The sequence below is a fragment of the Pseudophryne corroboree genome, chromosome 12 (genome assembly GCF_028390025.1).
Source record: "Pseudophryne corroboree isolate aPseCor3 chromosome 12, aPseCor3.hap2, whole genome shotgun sequence".
Classification (NCBI taxonomy): domain Eukaryota; kingdom Metazoa; phylum Chordata; class Amphibia; order Anura; family Myobatrachidae; genus Pseudophryne; species Pseudophryne corroboree.
Window position 1 is genome coordinate 133,098,545 of NC_086455.1, and position 19,429 is coordinate 133,117,973.

The window sequence follows — 19,429 nt, forward strand, 5'->3', positions numbered from 1 at the left end:
ACCTCCTCTTATCTAATAGAATATCCATCCCTTGCAGCTTGTCCATCAATTCAGTACTTATATAACTCATTTAACAGATACCCAGTCTAGGCCAAACCTCTGCCAGCATCTGGGATATAAGTGCCATTAGGCTTACTCAGCCCTTCATTATCTTAAGTCACCTAGTGATTGAACTAAGCAAAATAAACAACCCATAAATCTCCCAGAAAACAACTTAACTAAAATAAAGGAAGGACATGATTGGCAGTAAAACAGTCACATCTTTTTTTAATTGAATATAATAAGAAGCAATGTGGGTGAGAAAGTACTGTTCCAGCCAATACAATAAGTAGTAAATGGGTGTGGATGTAGCAAATTGAGTTGAGGAGAACCCACCTCCCCTTAACTGGCATGGTACTGGGTCCTCAAGGCATCTCAGGTCCCCCCATGGGCAGTGACAACTCGCTTTGCTGCAAAGGTAAGTGCTCCACAATCACTTCTTGTGTCACCTGTGGCTAGTGAAGAACAATACTATCTTGACAACAGCCATGTTTGAAAGAAAATGCAGCCCACCATACATGCAACTTTCAAACCACTAACCACAAAAAGGAAAACAGCTGCCCAAACAAAAGATCCATAATTACTGTACCTCATTATGGTGGATCAATGGATGATGGATCGCACCAGCCCTGCCATGAATAAATTAGGTCAATTAATTTTCCCTTACCCAGGTTATTGCCACCCAAGTGAAACACCAACCAATCTGCCACTCCTTTGGAGGGAAAATTTGGCAAAACCCCCCAGGAACCCACCTCAATGGCGGTGAGACAAATACATCCTGGGTTACTTAACCCTGGAAATGCAGGGAGCTCAACACAATGCTAAACTACGGGTGTAGGATTTATATGCCAATGGTTTACAATGCCTAAGGGCCTGTATAGACACAATGGAGAACCTGGCAGAAGTGGCCTCAACCTGTTCAGAATGTCGCAATCCATGCAATCCAACCATCAGCAGTGCAATTATCAAATCCTGGCACATGTTTAAGCTAAAAGCCAAAGTTGATGTTGAGACATGGAAGGACCAAATGCCATAGAAACTGCAAAGCCGTGGGAGAAGTCACCCTCAAATTATTAATGGCTTGCTCTGTGTCCAAATTGCCACACCATAACAAAATGTCCTTGGTTACAAAGCCTAACATTTGACTGCTGCAACATTCAAAAAAAGTTTCAAGGGCAGTAGATTTGCGATAAACCCTTACTCATGTCAAGCTTGGAACCAAGGCTCAGTGCCCCATTCCCCATTCAGGTAAGCCCCAAAACCAACTGAACCTGACTCATTGGTGAACAGCTGCATATGAATTCTGTGGACTAGAGCAGAAGGCCAACTCCTGCAAATAGACAAGCACACTAAGAAATTGTTCCTAATCTCCTTAGATTACCAAATTTTATGATGGCCTCTCCAGCTTTATACAGAAAACATGAGTTAAGTGGTTGATGCAAAGTTAAGCAGCAGAAGCCGGTTGCAAAACCTTAGCATTAGGCAAATGCAACACCCAGCAATCATATTGATCTTTTACCCTAGTACAATGGGGCAGATGTATTAACCTGGAGAAGGCATAAGGAAGTGATAAACCAGTTATATGTGCAAGGTGATAAAGGCACCAGCCAATCAGCTCCTAACTGTTAATTTACATATGGGAGCTGATTGGCTGGTGCCTATATCACCTTGCACATGTCACTGGTTTATCACTTCCTTATGCCTTCTCCAGGTTAATACATCTGCCCCAATATTCCCTACATGCACCTCCGCTTCCATGTTTAGATGCACCACCACCTAAAAATACCATGCAGACTTCAGATTATGACAGGAGTCAACCTACACTACTACCCAGATCAGCAAATGAAAAACAGCACAAGATCAAAGCTCAGTGGCTTCCTGGTATGGGTACCAATCCAACCACTTCTCCAGTGCTGTTTGCCTATCCAAACTTCTTCTCAGGACACTTAAAATGTAGAACTTGAGCACCAGCTAACATTCCCATATCTGGAGTGATCCCTGGCAGGGTTTCCAGCACCACAGATTGTACAGAAGTGGTGAAAGTGTCAGGTTGAGCCCCTGATGCACTGTGAGCTATTAAATGCAAAAAATGTTCCCTTCGGAAAAGGCAACACAGATGTGTCCTCATACATTGTTGCACAAGTTGCTGCAAATAGCCTCTCTCGGCACACCAAGTCCTGGACGATGTGGCCATACTGAGCTCCTTTCTCGCTAAAAATATGCAATCTTATTCGCATAAATAAAACAATTAGTAGCGACAAAACTACTTTCCAAGACTGCACTGATCAATTTGATATACAAGCTTTGTACATCTGTGTGTGCTAAATCTGAATCTGTGTATGAAGCAGAGGCGTAACTCTGGGAGGCAACGGAGTCATCTGCTGCTGGGCTCCTGCTCTGAAGGCGGGCACCTTTCTTATTCTGTGAAACCATTCAATTTAGTTAATTGACAGCCGCCACTATATCTTCCGTGGCCGACTTCCTTACTATTCCCTGCACCTTACAAGTCACACCCATTTTATTATAGATATACATTTTAGAAGTGTCATACCCAGGATTAGAACCCACAACCTATTACACTGGAAGCAGACACCTTACTGATGAAGCTATACAGGTATATGCAATTGCGGTCGAATTCCCGAAATTGTCGAATTTCTGGACTTTTTCGCCAAAAAAAAAAAATCGACAATGCAATTCAGTACTTTCCGTCAAAAAAAAACGGACTTTCAAAATTCGACTTTTTGAAATTCGACTTTTGTCAAATTCGACTTTTCTGCAATGATACAAGTGCTGCAATTCGACAAAAGTATATTCAATTGAAGTTTGGAAATTCGACAACAGTGCTTTTAGACAGTAAATTCATCATTTTCAATCCGCCACACTTTGGTAGGTGAAACTAATAAAAAAAATTTAAAACAAGTTTTTTTGTGTGGTTTTTTTTCTTGGTAATAGCATATCTATTTATATTAGAAGGGATTAGGTACTTGGTTTGTCTTTTTTGGAGGCACAAGTATTTTTTATATATTTTTAAAAATAATATATATATTTTTTTTTTAGATGGAATGGTAAAATCCCAGAAAAAAATGGCGTGGGGTCCCCCCTCCAAAGCATAACCAGCCTCGGGCTCTTCGAGCCGGTCCTGGTTCTAAAAATCCGGGGGGAAAATGGACAGGGGATCCCCCGTATTTTTAAAACCAGCACCGGGCTCTGCGCCTGGTGCAAAAAATACGGGGGACAAAAAGAGTAGGGGTCCCCCGTATTTTATACACCAGCATCGGGCTCCACTAGCTGGACAGATAATGCCACAGCCGGGGGTCACTTTTATACAGTGCCCTGCTGCCGTGGCATTAAATATCCAACTAGTCACCCCTGGCCGGGGTACCCTGGGGGAGTGGGGACCCCTTCAATCAAGGGGTCCCCCCCCAGCCACCCAAGGGCCAGGGGTGAAGCCCGAGGCTGTCCCCCCCATCCAAGGGCTGCGGATGGGGGGCTGATAGCTTTGAGAAAATGACATGAATATTGTTTTTCCCAGTAGTACTACAAGTCCCAGCAAGCCTCCCCCGCAAGCTGGTACTTGGAGAACCACAAGTACCAGCATGCGGAAGAAAAACGGGCCCGCTGGTACCTGTAGTACTACTGGGGAAAAAATACCCAAATAAAAACAGGAGACACACACCTTGATAGTAAAACTTTATTGCACACCTGCCGACACACACATACTTACCTATGTTGACACGAAGCAGTCGGTCCTCTTCTCCAAGTAGAATCCACGGGTACCTGAAAATAAAAGATAATTATACTCACCTGATCCAGGGTCCAGAGATAAATCCTCGTACTTGTCAAAACAACAAAACGAACACCCGACCAGCGGACTGAAAGGGGTCCCATGTTGACACATGAGACCCCTTTCCACGAATGCAGACACCCCCGTGACAGCTGTCACAGAAGTGTCTCTTCAGCCAATCAGCGAGTGCAACGTCCTTGCACTCTGCTGATTGGCTCTGTGCGCGTCTGAGCTCAGACAGCGCATCGCAAAGCCTCTCCATTATATTAAATGGTGGGAACTTTGCGGTTAGTGGTGGGGTCACCCGCGGTCAGCCGCTGACCGCGGGTAACCCTGCTGCTGACGGCAAAGTTCCCACCATTGAAAGTAATGGAGGAAGCTGTGCGATGCGCTGTCTGAGCTCAGACGCGCACAGCCAATCAGGTGAGCGCTACGACGTGGCACTTCCTGATTGGCTGAAGGGACCTCAGTGACAGCAGTCACGTGGGGTCCCGGCATTCAGGGAAAGGGGTCTCATGTGTCAACATGGGACCCCTTTCAGTCCGGTGGTCGGGTGTTCGTGTTTTTTTTTTGCCAAGTACGAGGATTTTATCTCTGGACGTGGATTTATCTCTGGACACTGGATCAGGTGAGTGTTTTGTTTTTTCACAGGTACCCCGGATCGTCGGAGTCGAGACGTGGCAGTCGGCGTGTCAACATAGGTAAGTATGTGTGTGTCGGCAGTGTGTAATAAAGTTGTACTTGTCACGGTTTGTGTCTCCTGTTTTTATTTGGGTATTTTTTTCCTGTAGTACTACAGGTACTAGCGGGCCCGTTTTTCTCCCGCATGCTGGTACTTGTGGTTCTCCAAATACCAGCTTGCGGGGAGGCTTGCTGGGACTTGTAGTACTACTGGAAAAAACAATATTCTTTCAATTTTGACAAGGCTATCAGCCCCCCATCCGCAGCCCTTGGATGGGGGGGGACAGCCTCGGGCTTCACCCCTGGCCCTTGGGTGGCTGGGGGGGGACCCCTTGATTGAAGGGGTCCTTACTCCCCCAGGGTACTCCGGCCAGGGGTGACTAGTTGGATATTTAATGCCACGGCCGCAAGGCACTGTATAAAAGTGACCCCCGGCTGTGGCATTATCTGTCCAGCTAGTGGAGCCCGATGCTGGTGTAAAAAATACGGGGGACCCCTACTCTTTTTGTCCCCTGTTTTTTTTGCACCAGCACCAGGCGCAGAGCCCGGTTCTGGTTTTAAAAATACGGGGGATCCCCTGTCCAATTTCCCCCAGGATTTTTAGAACCAGGACCAGCTCGAAGAGCCCGAGGCTGGTTATGCTTTGGAGGGGGGACCCCACGCCATTTTTTTTGGGGTTTTTCCCGTTTTTTTTAAATCGCGGCAAAATCTGTCAAATCGGCCGTTTTTCGCCCGCGGGACTGTCGAATCCGTTTTCCATTGAATATGGTGAATTTCGGCAACCACTTGCCGAAATTGGACGGTCGAATTGTGTAGAATTTAAAAACGGCGATAATTTGCAGCGATTCGCCGCTAATTGCATATACCCCATATGCTCCTGTGTAGGAAATTTGAGAATTCTAACTATATGAAGTTAGTTCTCTGACAATTACAAGTAATTTCATATAGATTGAATTCTCAGTCTTCCCACGCAGGAGCAAATAGCTCTACAAGTAAGGTGTCTGCCGTCAGTGTAACATGTCATGGGTTCTAATCCTGGGTATGACTGCTAAGAAATGTGTGATTTAAAATAAGAGACAATTAAATGTATATATACATTTTATTACAGAACTCTCTCTCTCCATATATATATATATATATATATATATGGAGAGAGAGAGATATATATGTGTGTGTATATATATATACACACACATATATTTATCTAAATTTAGAGGGGGGCACCAATATTTATCTTGCCTCCGGGCAACTGCAACAAACTTACGCCACTGGTATGAAGTGCTGTGTGCAGCGGCCGTGGCTTATTCTTGCACCATGTCCGTTGTGCTTCATCTGGGACTTTGTACATGTTTAAAACTAATTCCTGCCCAGCATCTCTAGTACACTGTGAGTGGTGAATGCTGCACCTCTGAAGCAAATAAGATGCCACATTTAAAGAAAACTACTCCTCTTGGAGCATCACAGGCCATATAGACGCTAGCAGTATGAGGACACATCTGTACTTGGTCACCCAGCACCCAATGCTGTCCTTGCCTGTAGCAAGCAGAGGTTTCTGGGCATTGTAATGTGCCTGGTGCAGTTTGCACCAATAGGCTCTGTACTTGCTGTGGGACTAGTGGGGTGTTTGTACACTTAAGTGGCGGTGGCAGCACTTGTGGCTGTAGCAATATCCGGTACTCTGGGGCTGTCTCCATGCAAGGAGGATGCCTGAGGAGAGAGACCCTCGGTATGGCTGTGCATGTGCAGTAGCGCATTTTCCCTGATGGACCTCCTGTGTGAGCTGCAGCAGGCCCTAGTGCCTGCTGGTTATGTACAGAGTGACAGAGACAGTGCAGAGCGTTGATCTCCCAACAATGGTAAGCCACCATCCATGCCAAGGCATCGCATTGGTGGTCCTATGCTACATGATAATAGCACCCACTTTGGGTCATGCATTTATGTATTTTCTTGCAATACATGATAATAGCACATACATATATCACCTGAAGGCATCCCAGGATCATTTAACATTGCACTACAAGCATCAGCATATCCTCCAACTACCGATCCCATACCTGCCTTCAGAATAGTGATACCCAGAGTAGCAGTCGCTCAGTCAATTTAATGGACCATCATAGGTGCATGGAAGGAAGGGGCTAATCTAGACAAGAAAAAACCCAGATTCCCCCGGCACATTGGAAAGGATCAGCAAAGGAAATTTACATATTACATAATAATAATAATAATAATAATAATAATTTTATTTATATAGCGCTCTTTCTCCAATAGGACTCAGAAAATAATAAAGTATAGAACAGCTTTTCATAAAATACAGAAGCATGAAGATACTAAAGGGACAATTATGGGAATGCTTGAGTAAAAAGGAAAGTCTTGAGTCTACTTTTGAAGGATTCTATAGTTGGGGCCTCTCGCACTGTGCGGGGAAGTGAGTTCCAGAGAGTCGGAGCCGCATGACTAAAAGCTCGACCCCCAGATGAATTACGGGAGATTCTAGGTACTGCTAAAAGTCCTTCATCTACAGATCGCAGTAATCGAGTGGGGCAGTATGGGGTCAGTAGCTGCTTCAGGTACCTTGGGCCCTGGTCATGTAGTGCTTTGAAACTCAGTAAACCAATCTTGAAGATGATTTGCCATCTTACAGGCAGCCAGTGAAGGGAGTAGAGTATGGGTGTTATGTGGCTAGAACGGGGCTGGTCGGTTAACAGCCTGGCAGCTGTGTTTTGCATCAGCTGTAAGCGGTGCAATTCTTTTGCTGGGAGACCAAGGTAGAGGGCATTACAGTAGTCTAATCTAGATGATACAAAAGCATGGATGACTTTTGGCAGATCATCTGAGGGAATTAAGTACTTGATTCTGGCTATGTTCCTCAGGTGAAAGAATGAGGATTTGATTGTGGCTGATATCTGATGTTTAAGTGTCAAGCCACCATCCAGGACAATGCCAAGATTCCGCACACAATCAGTGGTTTGTAATTCTGAATCCCCGAGTGTAAGTCCAGTTGGTTGGCTATGCTGCAGTCTTGTCCTTTGATGTTGCGGACCTCTGTTTTATCTGGGTTCAGTCGCAGCCAACTAGCACTCATCCACTCCTGGAGTTCAGCTAGACAGCCATTTAGGGTTGCTATTGGGTTATCAGTGCCCGGAGCAAAGGACAAGTACAGTTGTGTGTCATCTGCATAGCAGTGGTAGACTAGCCCATGGCGCCTGATTATTTCACCCAGCGGGAGCATGTATACTGCAAAAAGCATAGGTGATACTATAGAACCTTGTGGGAGAGCACATGGCAATGGCACTGGTGGTGATGAGTATAATCCAGACGCTACTCTCTGTGACCTGCCTGTGAGAAATTATTTGAATCAGTTTAGGACTGTGCCATCCAGTCCACAAAAATGTATCAGTCGCTCAATCAGAAGCAATGCAGAGGTCTCTGTCACATATATTTGCAAACACATGCTAAGCCACCAGCCATACCAAGGCGTATCTGCTTTGGTGGACCTACAGTATACTACATGATAATAGCACTCACTTTAGATCGTACATTTACGTGACATGATAATATCACATACATTTATATAAATCTAAATTGAGAACTAACTTAATACACACTCCCCCTGAAGCAGGGCAAGAGTGGGGCACATAGTCCTCAGGGGTGACTGGTAGTACTGCCAATGAGTTACAAGGTATACTTGCCTGGAGGGTGGGAGGAGGCTTAACATAGGGCCACAAACCCAACCGCCAGCAGAACGACAGGCATCTACATTAGTGGGAAAGGATTATATGGCATGGAGTGTTGACATAGTTGTGGGCTATCAAACTAATGGGCAAGGATGGGAGCAAAAGAGGAGCCGATCAGGAAGGCCTGCTGCTGGTGGCAGAGCATGAGGCTTACGTTGGGAATGGTGCATAGTATGGACTCAGCGCTAAAAGAAGGCCATGACATGTAGCGCAACAGAGGGTAGGAGATACCAGGGGAAGAGTGGGGTCAGAAGCATTCAGCAAGACATAATATATATATATATATATATATACATATACATACACAATTTTGCAATCCTATTTGCCGAAAAATTATATATATATATATATATATATATATTGTGACAAGATCACTGGGATAGTGTTTGAGGGCAGGTATGTTTGTCCCAGGTTCTTGTCTTACATGTATTAGAAAAATGAAAACTTCTAGGAATATGTTTTGTTGTGTTAGAACCTTTTCAGTTTGTTGGAAAAGCTGGGTAAGGGCCCTGAAAGAGAGATGGGGCAAGTTCCAGACATTGGGCCCAGTTCGGGTCTTTGGCCTCACAGAAGGCTAATCAGGCTTTCAGCTGTGTAAGAGTGTTATAGAGCTGCTGGCCTGATTAGGGTGTGCAGACTGCCTGGGAAGACTGCAGGATCTCTGTGAGAGAAACACGCTTCATGATACAAGTGAGCTATACAGTATTTACTGGAGAACTCTGTGTTTTTGTTTAGTGATAGTTAGTAACATCTTGTGTTTAGTTAGTGCCGGACAGGCAAGGTATTTTCTTTTGCTGTTTGTTTTATTTTCTGTATAATAAAACTGGCTGGTGCCAGTTGTACCGGAAACTGGACTTGTGTGGTTCCTCAGCTGCTGCATGCTGCCATTTATCCCAGGAAACGGCACCTTGTACCCTTACAGTGTTACAATATATATATATATATATATAATTTTTCGGCAAATAGGATTGCAAAATTCTTATGTGTTTCAAGTTAAAGACTGTTTTTTTGGTAATTATTTTTGTACTTGCTTAATTCAGAAATTAAACGTATCTGACTACTTGCATAGCTACTGCTTATAAAATAATTTACTTAATAAATGCCCTGGTATTTAATTTAAAATTGATTAAGGACCCAAATCTGACAAGTTGCAAACTTTGTAGAATTGTTTTAATGATCTGTAAATACTGATTACGTTTCTCGGGCCATGCATTTTTTCTTCATAGGTGAATACACTGTTCTTTATGTTTCATGTTCTTGGGGACATAGGAACATGACGGTAAGGTCTGGAACTTCTTTCTAATCTGTTCTGACCTGCTATGTACAATATGTAAAGAATACTATAAAACATGCTGGAATCTAAAAATAAAAATGATTTTAGCAATGTCTGCTAAAGACCACTAAGTCCATCTGATGATATCATGTGGGCCAATGACAGATTGAACAGATTCATTAAAGAACGGAACACTCAGGATGAACCTAATCAGATTTAGATGGGTGTGGTCAGGTGGTTTAAAGAAATATTTTCTTGGTGACAGAGATAAATAGGTTTATTTTTTACTCAAAAAATGTACTGGCTCAGATTTAGCCACACAATACAAAAACAGGTGACCTTTTGGATTTTGACTGAAATGTGCATGGTCAGTAAAAGGAAGATTTCGCCCCACAGAAAAGCCCAATGTCTTCTTAGGGGAATTCTTTATTATTATTTTGTACCTTTCTTTTTTCTAATTACCTAAAAGACTGCTCATTTGGTTCTCTATTACAATTTGTACTTACTTCATGAAAATAAGGTGACATAGGAGCTGCTTTGGCTCCAGCTACCTCAGTCACACATTTATGCTAACGCCATTGGTTTATCTGCCATATTACAATACTGGTGGTCATTCCGAGTTGTTCGCTCGCTAGCTGCTTTTAGCAGCATTGCACACGCTAGGCCGCCGCCCTCTGGGAGTGTATCTTAGCTTAGCAGAATAGCGAACGAAAGATTAGCAGAACTGCTACTAAATAATTTCTTGCAGTTTCTGAGTAACTCCAGACCTACTCCTAGATTGCGATCAGCTCAGTCCGTTTAGTTCCTGGTTTGACGTCACAAACACGCCCTGCGTTCGGCCAGCCACTCCCCCGTTTCTCTAGCCACTCCCGCGTTTTTACCTGGCACGCCTGCGTTATTTAGCACACTCCCGGAAAACGCTCAGTTACCTCCCAGAAATGCCCCTTTCCTGTCAATCACTCACCGATCAGCAGTGCGACTGAAAAGCGCCGCACGAACAACAGCAAAACTGCTAAGTTTTTAGTTAAATAACTAAGCGCACGCGTGCTGCGTGCCATGCGCATGCGCATTTATCAGCAAATCGCCGCATAGCGAAAATCGGCAACGAGCGAACAACTCGGAATGACCACCACTGCACAATGGGGGTAACACAGGGCGTTTTAAGAGAGGAGGGGACCCGTGTGCAGCCTCCGGTGCAGACCCCTCCTCTCCGGCAGCATATAGACTCTGGAATAATGCCAGAGTCTACTGCACATGCGCAGGTCTCCAAAAACATGGCACCCGCGCCTTGTTCCCGGGGACAATTTCAGTGCGCATGCGCAAATCACCCAGAAATGGCGGCACTCCAGAGGGGTACGTATACTAAATGGGTGCAGTGTGTTCCCCCTCCCCCTGACCTAGGGGCCTGTGTGCACCACACACACTGCATCCATTATAGAAACGCCTATGGGGTAACATCGTCAATGCTACACCTCGCGATTTTCTGTGTTTTTAATTGACCCACTAAGCAGAAGCCTAATAGCCGTGGCACTAACTGTGTGGAGTTTATATATTCTCCACGTGCTAGTGTGGGTTTGCTCCGGATACTCCGGTTTCCTCCCACAAGCCAAATATATACTGATACAGTGCATCCGGAAAGTATTCACAGCGCTTCACTTTTTCCACATTTTGTTATGTTACAGCCTTATTCCAAAATGAAATAAATTAATTTTTGTCCTGAAAATTCTACACACAATAGCCCATAATGACAATGTGAAAAAGTTTTTTTTGAGATTTTTGCAAATTTAATAAAAATAAAAAGCTAAGAAATCACATGTGGAAAAAGTGAAGCGCTGTGAATACTTTCCGGATGCACTGTAGGTTAATTAGCTCCTGACCAAAAATTAAAATAAAAAAATAACCCGAGTGTGTGAATGTACATGTGTTCCACTGGCGTTTCTATAATGGGTGCAGTGTGTGCGGTGCACACGAGCCCCTGAGTCCAGAGGGGGCCCCACCGCACACACTGCACCCATTTGTAAAATACTTACCCCTCTGAAGTCCAGCGCCGGCATCCGCAGTGGCGCTAGAACACAGTGAAAATGGCCCAGCGGCCATTTTCACGGCGTTCTGCGCATGCGCAGTAGAGAGATCTCAGGGAAAATGGCCACCGCGCCATTTTCCCGGAGATCGGCGCATGCACAGTAGAGTCTGAGCCCTCTAGCGCTCAGACTCTATGGCGCTCCGGGCAGAGAGGAGGGGGCCCGACAGAGGAGGCTGAACATGGGCCTCCTCCTCTCTTTAAACGCCCCTGATGTGTTCAGGGCAGACTAGATGGGCAAAGTGGTTCACTTCTTACATGCCAAAGTCTATAAAAATCTTGGATACACGGTAGGAAGAGAGGCCATTAAGTCCCAATTAAAAACACACAAACCATTTAAGGGGTCCTCCGAAGCAGGGGCGGAACTGGGGTAAATAGCGCCCAGAATAAATAAAACTAAACATACAGTACGTGGGAAACATAAAACAAGAGAAGCATGAGAACGAGGTAAACATGAATATGACAGCTATGAATATCATATGCACATACTCAATGCATACTTGTCTACTCTCCCGGAATGGCCGGGAGGCTCCCGAAAATCGGGTGACCCTCCCGGCCCCCCGGAAAAGCAGGCAAGTCTCCCAATTCCTGCGCTCACCACTGCCCGGCTGCCCGCTTAGTGAGTAAAGTGGGCGGTCCGGGCAGTCGATGACGCGATTCTTGTTGAATCGCGTCATCATAGCCACGCCCCCTACAGTATAATACCTGTAATAGCGTCATTATGTGGTGGGGGCGTGGCTTAAGTGACACAATACCTCAGCCACACCCCCACCCCGCCTCTGCCATGCCACCGTCCCGCCTCTGCCATGCCCCCGTCCCGCCTCTGATCCGCCCCCTCTCCGCATCGCTACCCGTCCCCACCCCCTGCTGATCCGACCTGGCTGCTCTCTCCCGGAAAGGGAAAGGAAAGGAAATTTGTTGTGGAAAGGAAATTTGATGCACATGGCCAGGGGTCTGAGGACCGCCTAGCCCCCTGAAGCTTTAGGGATTTTCATTGCGTGAAATTAATTTTAGGTGCTTTTTTAACATTCCTGCCAGCTGAGACCTAAGGCTGCTTAAAAAGAGAAATAGCTTTCTGCTTTTTCAGTCTGTTACACTGGCAAAAGACAATGAGCCTGGTCCAGATCTGGTTGGAGGTGATGTCACTGCTGCTATCCTTGGGCGAGCATGCCCTCATGTCCACTAGGCTATGTCCCCAGATTTGGGACTTTTGGGGCATGACCATGTGTCACGCCCCCATTTCATGTTATGCTGGGGGTGAGCTCAACACTCAGGCAGCCTTTCCCAGCACCCTGTCACCGCTTCAATGAAGCAGTGACAGAGTGCTGCCCCAACCTCTGGCCCGTGCATGGGACAGCGCAACAGTGCACTTAAAGCAGGACTGTGCCGCTGAAATCAGGGTGATTGTGAGGTATGCTATGGGGATAAAAATGTGTTTTCTTGGTACTATCATAACTTACCTCTTCATATGCCCCTGATATGCCACCAGACTCCCCTAGATGCCCATTATATGCCATTAGTGTCCTCCTCTGTTCCCCTTATATGTCATCACATCCCTCCATATACCCCGTATACAGTATGTAATCAGATCCCTCCAAGTGCCTCTTATATGCCATCAGACTCCTCTACAGGTCCATTATATGCCAATAGCTGTATATGCACAGAATTACAGGCATCCAGGATATAGCAAAGTGATTTATAAAACACCCATTCACTGTGGGACACTAATCTAAAGTTAGTGCATTATTGGTGGCATAGAGGGACAGGGACATACTAACAAACAAACTCCGCTCTCTCCAGCCCCCGATTCATTGAGCACAGAGATCCGGCCAAAGAGAGGCATCTGAAAAAGTGAGTGAGGCAGTGATCTGTGGGTTCCGTGTGTGTGTGTCATATATCACTGCATGACAATGACAGTCTTTTTTTTTTTTTGTACAAAAAAATGACAACTTTTATTTAAAGTGTGGCCCTTTCCCTTCCCTTTTAAATATGTGTCATAGGGGCCTACATCACACAAACTCATATGCCACCGCCCACTAGCCAGTCCCTGCTTCATGCTGCCAGTCCCCAGGCTACAGTAAGCATCTCTGCTGCTGAGGCTGAGCTGCTGTCTGAGTGTGTGGTGACAGTTCAGCCGGAGGGAGAGGAAGGGCCAGTATGCGCCCCTAGCTCCTCCCCCTGTTGCTCCTCCACTGAGGCTGTCGGGGATCTGATGTCACAATGTCATGCTCGTTCCCGGCGTAAAACCCAAGGAAGAGTCGCACTGCAGTTCTGGGCTCAGGTAAATGCATTGTAATATATTACTGACCCACTGCCTCTCTCCATCACCCATTCCGTGTCGCCCTCTTCCTAGTGTCACCCTCTGCATCCTTCTGTCACATTCTCCGTCACCCACTGCCAGTCACTCTCTCCCTGTCACCAACTGCCAGTCATCCTCACCCTGTCACCTACTGCCATAGCCAGATTAAGGGGGTGCACAGGGGATACTGTAACCCAGGCCCCCTCTTTCAGTGGGCCCCCCAGCCAAAGCACACTGACATTACTAGCTCTCCTTCTTGTGCAGCAGCAGAACCAGGATGTCAGAACCCAAGCAGGACAGTGTGCAGTACAGGCAGAGACACAGGAGTAACAGGTTTCATTAGCTACTGTTGGAGCTTCCTGACCAGAGGAGATTTAATAGGAGGAAGAGCTGTAAGTGACCCAGGGATCTCAGCTTCTTTTCCTCCCCGCCAGGGTGTCTGGGTCCTGTGTAACCTATTATCTTTATAAATTAGTTGTCTCTTAATTAGTTGGCTATATACAATATGTCGGCATTATAAAACTATTAGTTAAATCTAAAATACACCAATGGTTTAAATTTAATATACACAATTTATACCTCTCAACATGACCCATTCCAGGAGGGACAAAATGCTTTCTACCTGGACTACCCTCTTAATTTATAATTGCAATCACCTGTGTTGAAATCCCTTTCTTATCAATTAGATGGTTCCACACAGGTGACGCCAATCATATACCCCTTTCAAATCGCACAAATAACCCAGTATCGGCCCGGCATATTGCTGGGTCTACACGGGTCGGTGTGCGGTGTGAAAGTCCATGGTCGAATTCCCGGGTCGCCTGACCTGGCAATTCAACTCGGGAATAAAGCAGTGTTATTCCCGGGTTGAATACCAGGTCAGTGACAGCGTGAACATGTTCCCGGACCGGTATGGCAACCCACCCGGCATATTGCCGGGTTGGGAAGCCAGCACTTAAGCTCCAATGCCGAACCCCACCCAGGAAGGACCAGTTTCCAATTTCCGAGTGGGATCCGGCATTGGCGGTGTGAAAGGGGTAATATATTAAGAGGAAAGTCCCAATTGTCCCTCCTGGAATACGATATGTTGGGAGGTATGCACAATCTAATATACACACAATGGTGCACAGGGCAGATGCCCTTCTTGACCCACCCTTGTTGCGCCACAGAAGAAGCAAGTTCATGAGTATACCATACAGAAACGGCACTGCTACAGGGAATTATGGTCCTAAAGATATATTAGTCTAGGAGGGTACCATAGTTCATTCAATTATTTTTGGTTATCTATTAATATCCCACGGTCTGTACTGTACAGTATCAAATGCAGTGAAAAGATTAAGAAGGATTGTGGAACACTGATCCTTGTCCTTTGGCATATTCCAATCTGAAGACCATTCAGTACATTCACAAGAGAAAAAAACGTATGTGTTTATTGCCAGAATCTCAGTAGTAAAAGTATTTGGGGTTTAGTAAGACATGTCTAGAAAATACCCAAACACCTAGTCTAAATACCTTCACTGAAATCTCTCAAAACAAATATAATTTTCCCAGCATTTAGTTTGTGTATAAGGGTAGAGCACACAAGATGAGACCTCAAAGAGTTAGTAGACTGGAAATGTCTATTTACTAAAGGGTCTATTTACTAAACCTTGTAGAGAGATAAAGCATACCTCCCAACTTTGCTGTGCGCATCCAAAAAGAGGGTGGGGCCTCAAGAAAAGGGCCTCGCAACTGAGGGGGCATGCCCCAGAATCTCCCTACACCATACTTGCCTACCTGACCCTCTCCATGAAGGAGAAAATGCTCTGTTCCTGGACTTTCCTGGTAATGTATGATTGCCATCACCTGTGGTGAGCTAGTAAATTAATAAGAAAGGCGTTTCACCACAGGTTATGGCAATCATACATTACCAGGAAAGTCCAGGAACAGAGCATTTTCTTCCTCATGGAGAGGGTCAGGTAGGCAAGTACACTCTTAATTGATGCTGTTTCCATGCACACGGCAGCTATTCTCTGGCTGCTAACCCGCTGTGTGCTCCCCCAACTCCCCCCTCTTCCCTGCCACAGGACACTGCAATCCGCGGGTGGTACAGCAGAACAATGGACAGTTGGGAGGTATGGATACTGTACCAACCAATCACCTGCTAACTGTCATTTGTCAAACACAGCTCGTAACATGCCAGTTAGTAGCTAATTGGTTGGCACTTTACCCCTCTCCACTTTATCAATTGCTTAGGCTTAGTGAATAGATCCCTAAAGTAGGAAAATATATATGTATATAGGCAGTTAGGCACGTACCAGGCTTGTGTCTAAACAATCCAAAATGAAGAACCATATGATCTTTGTCACACAATTTGATGATAAAGCCTCTAACGTCACGTCAGGAGACATTGGCCGCTGTTGCAATCATAAACAAGGTTCTGTCAGACGTTGAATAATCCACTGATGGCATTCAGACGCGGATGCAATCTAAAGCAATTGCTTATGCACCCTACTCGCCATTCTACCACCAGTATCAACTAGAGATGAGCGGGTTCGGTTTCTCTGAATCCGAACCCGCCCGAACTTCATGGTTTTTTTCACGGGTCCGAGCAGACTCGGATCCTCCCGCCTTGCTCGGTTAACCCGAGCGCGCCCGAACGTCATCATGACGCTGTCGGATTCTCGCGAGACTCGGATTCTATATAAGGAGCCGCGCGTCGCCGCCATTTTCACACGTGCATTGAGATTGATAGGGAGAGGACGTGGCTGGCGTCCTCTCCATTTAGATTAGAAGAGAGAGAGAGAGAGAGAGATTGACCTGATTTACTGGAGCTTAGGAGTACTGTAGAAGTGTAGAGAGTGCAGAGTTTACTAGTGACTGACCACAGTGACCACCAGACAGTGCAGTTTTATTTAATATATCCGTTCTCTGCCTGAAAAAAACGATACACACAGTGACTCAGTCACATACCATATCTGTGTGCACTGCTCAGCCCAGTGTGCTGCATCATCTATGTATATATATCTGACTGTGCTCAGCTCACACAGCTTATAATTGTGGGGGAGACTGGGGAGCACTGCAGTGCCAGTTATAGGTTATAGCAGGAGCCAGGAGTACATATTATATTAAAATTAAACAGTGCACACTTTTGCTGCAGGAGTGCCACTGCCAGTGTGACTGACCAGTGACCTGACCACACTGACCACCAGTATAGTTAGTAGTATACTATATTGTGATTGCCTGAAAAAGTTAAACACTCGTCGTGTGACTTCACTTGTGTGGTGTTTTTTTTTTTATTCTATAAAAAACTCATTCTGCTGACAGACAGTGTCCAGCAGGTCCGTCATTATATAATATATACCTGTCCGGCTGCAGTAGTGATATATATATATTTTTTATATCATTATTTATCATCCAGTCGCAGCAGACACAGTACGGTAGTTCACGGCTGTAGCTACCTCTGTGTCGGCACTCGGCAGTCCATCCATAATTGTATACCACCTACCCGTGGTTTTTTTTTCTTTCTTCTTTATACATACATACTACTACATCTCTTTATCAACCAGTCTATATTAGCAGCAGACACAGTACAGTACGGTAGTCCACGGCTGTAGCTACCTGTGTCGGCACTCGGCAGTCCGTCCATAATTGTATACCACCTACCCGTGGTTTTTTTTTCTTTCTTCTTTATACATACATACTACTACATCTCTTTATCAACCAGTCTATATTAGCAGCAGACACAGTACAGTACGGTAGTTCACGGCTGTAGCTACCTCTGTGTCGGCACTCGGCAGTCCGTCCATAATTGTATACCACCTACCCGAGGTTTTTTTCCTTTCTTCTTTATACATACATACTACTACATCTCTTTATCAACCAGTCTATATTAGCAGCAGACACAGTACAGTACGGTAGTCCACGGCTGTAGCTACCTCTGTGTCGGCACTCGGCAGTCCGTCCATAATTGTATACCACCTAACCGTGGTTTTTTTTTCTTTCTTCTTTATACATACATACTACTACATCTCTTTATCAACCAGTCTATATTAGCAGCAGACACAGTACAGTACGGTAGTTCACGGCTGTAGCTACCTCTGTGTCGGCACTCGGCAGTCCGTCCATAATTGTATACCACCTACCCGTGGTTTTTTTTTCTTTCTTCTTTATACATACATACTACTACATCTCTTTATCAACCAGTCTATATTAGCAGCAGACACAGTACAGTACGGTAGTCCACGGCTGTAGCTACCTCTGTGTCGGCACTCGGCAGTCCGTCCATAATTGTATACTAGTATCCATCCATCTCCATTGTTTACCTGAGGTGCCTTTTAGTTGTGCCTATTAAAATATGGAGAACAAAAATGTTGAGGTTCCAAAATTAGGGAAAGATCAAGATCCACTTCCACCTCGTGCTGAAGCTGCTGCCACTAGTCATGGCCGAGACGATGAAATGCCAGCAACGTCGTCTGCCAAGGCCGATGCCCAATGTCATAGTACAGAGCATGTCAAATCCAAAACACCAAATATCAGTAAAAAAAGGACTCCAAAACCTAAAATAAAATTGTCGGAGGAGAAGCGTAAACTTGCCAATATGCCATTTACCACACGGAGTGGCAAGGAACGGCTGAGGCCCTGGCCTATGTTCATGGCTAGTGGTTCAGCTTCACATGAGGATGGAGGCACTCAGCCTCTCGCTAGAAAAATGAAAAGACTCAAGCTGGCAAAAGCAGTAGCACCGCAAAGAACTGTGCGTTCTTCGAAATCCCAAATCCACAAGGAGAGTCCAATTGTGTCGGTTGCGATGCCTGACCTTCCCAACACTGGACGTGAAGAGCATGCGCCTTCCACCATTTGCACGCCCCCTGCAAGTGCTGGAAGGAGCACCCGCAGTCCAGTTCCTGATAGTCAGATTGAAGATGTCAGTGTTGAAGTACACCAGGATGAGGAGGATATGGGTGTTGCTGGCGCTGGGGAGGAAATTGACCAGGAGGATTCTGATGGTGAGGTGGTTTGTTTAAGTCAGGCACCCGGGGAGACACCTGTTGTCCGTGGGAGGAATATGGCCGTTGACATGCCTGGTGAAAATACCAAAAAAATCAGCTCTTCGGTGTGGAGGTATTTCAACAGAAATGCGGACAACAGGTGTCAAGCCATGTGTTCCCTTTGTCAAGCTGTAATAAGTAGGGGTAAGGACGTTAACCACCTCGGAACATCCTCCCTTATACGTCACCTGCAGCGCATTCATAATAAGTCAGTGACAAGTTCAAAAACTTTGGGTGACAGCGGAAGCAGTCCACTGACCAGTAAATCCCTTCCTCTTGTAACCAAGCTCACGCAAACCACCCCACCAACTCCCTCAGTGTCAATTTCCTCCTTCCCCAGGAATGCCAATAGTCCTGCAGGCCATGTCACTGGCAATTCTGATGATTCCTCTCCTGCTTGGGATTCCTCCGATGCATCCTTGCGTGTAACGCCTACTGCTGCTGGCGCTGCTGTTGTTGCTGCTGGGAGTCGATGGTCATCCCAGAGGGGAAGTCGTAAGACCACTTTT